The sequence below is a fragment of the Ailuropoda melanoleuca genome, unplaced genomic scaffold, assembly GCF_002007445.2.
Source record: "Ailuropoda melanoleuca isolate Jingjing unplaced genomic scaffold, ASM200744v2 unplaced-scaffold4282, whole genome shotgun sequence".
NCBI lineage: Eukaryota > Metazoa > Chordata > Mammalia > Carnivora > Ursidae > Ailuropoda > Ailuropoda melanoleuca.
This window is the reverse complement of record NW_023214748.1, coordinates 1-1532: the sequence shown is the minus strand read 5'-3', so window position 1 is coordinate 1532 and position 1532 is coordinate 1. Positions and strand designations below refer to the sequence as shown.

Below are 1532 nucleotides of genomic sequence, written 5' to 3'. Positions count from 1 at the left end.
CTTTCCTTTCCTTTCCTTTCCTTTCCTTCTTTCCTTTCTTTCCTTTCCTTTCCTTTCCTTTCTTTCCTTCTTTCCTTCCTTTTCTTTTCTTTTTTTCTTTTCTTTTCTTTTCTTTTCTTTCTTCCATTTTTTTTTGAGAATGTGGACAATGGGAATTGTGCAGTGGCAGTGGGATACCCCTCCTGGAGAAATACGCAATCTCTCTCTCACTCTTTCCATCTCTCCCTCTCCCTCTCTGCATCTCTCTGTGTCTGTCTCTCCCTGTCACCCACACAAAATCACACACTCACAATCACACCACACAGAGCAACAAAAGACACGCCAACCCAAGCCTCACGCACACACACCCACACCACACAGGGAATACAATGGCTTCCTAGGACTGTAGACACATGGATACACATTTTCACCTGGGAAATCTCTGGCCCCCCACACCCGCACAACCCAATCAGGGCAGCTCGCCAGACTGAGGATTGCAAGGATGCCCCACCTGCAATACCATCTAGAGTTGTGTCTCAGGAAGAGGCTGATTCCAGAATACATACCACTCTCGCTGGGTGCTGGAGTCACCTGCAGGTACAGGAAAGAGGACACCATGAGGCTCATGTCATGCTATACTCTGTCTGTCTGCGTGAGCTTTATTTCCCTCAATGACTTTAGGAACCCAGATGGAACACAGTGGTTGAGTCCAACGACCCCAAATAAGTGAACTGGTTGCCTGTAGGAAGTTGTTTTTCCTGGGGGACATATCTGTCCAGTCCATTCAGGACGGTGACTACAAAATGCTTCATCCAAGCCCGATAAAGTGTTACAGAGGGACAGTATCCTACCACAGCGTTTAGAACCAGGTTTGGTGTCGCCAATGGCAAATGGCCTCTCAAATCAGCTAACGGCTGGCAGAGACAACCACTCAATGCTCTCCCAAAAAGGAAAATTTATGAGATATATATGTATAATCTCAAGTATACATTGTCTGATTTTCATCTGAATTTGGTTGGAAAGAAACCAAGAAAGCAATATCTGTTCCTCGGACAAAGAACTTCTAGCTCACCACGGCGAGAGGTGTGCCTCCAGTGCTGTCTCCTTTGATGGGATCGACGTCTTCCTCCAAGGCATCTAGGACACAGAGTACCTGTCAGCACATTCCTCTTGTTGCTCAAGAATACTCATGGAATGTTGCTTGATATGGACATGAGGCTGGGGTGTATGGAGCCAGCTGGTTACCAGGCATGGACTGAAGTGCCCCTGCTGGGCCACCCACTGCAGTAAGGCTCTAAAGTGCACAGTGTGATGACATGGCTTTGGAGAAGGGTGATATCATGCAGAATCTGTCTGACATATCTCCTGGAGAAACACGTTTCTTTCTCTCTCTCCCTCTCTCTCTCTCTCTCTATCTTTCTCAATCTTCTCTCTCTCTGTCTCTGTCTTTGTCTCTGTTTCTCTTGCTCTCTCTCTCTCTCACACACACACACACATATACACACACACACTCAGAATCACATACACAAGACACCTAACCCCAAGCGTCAGGC

At 46.9% G+C, this 1532-nt stretch overlaps 1 long non-coding RNA gene across 1 annotated transcript in view; it reads right to left on the bottom strand.

Moving 5' to 3' along the window:
* The window catches only part of LOC117799101, a 1864-nt gene extending 1270 nt beyond the window's left edge, over nucleotides 1-594 (bottom strand). The window contains exon 1 of the long non-coding RNA XR_004622940.1: nucleotides 546-594. This is a non-coding gene — a long non-coding RNA (uncharacterized LOC117799101). The remainder of the gene's footprint in view (nucleotides 1-545) is intronic.
* Between the last annotated feature and the right edge of the window lie 938 nt (nucleotides 595-1532).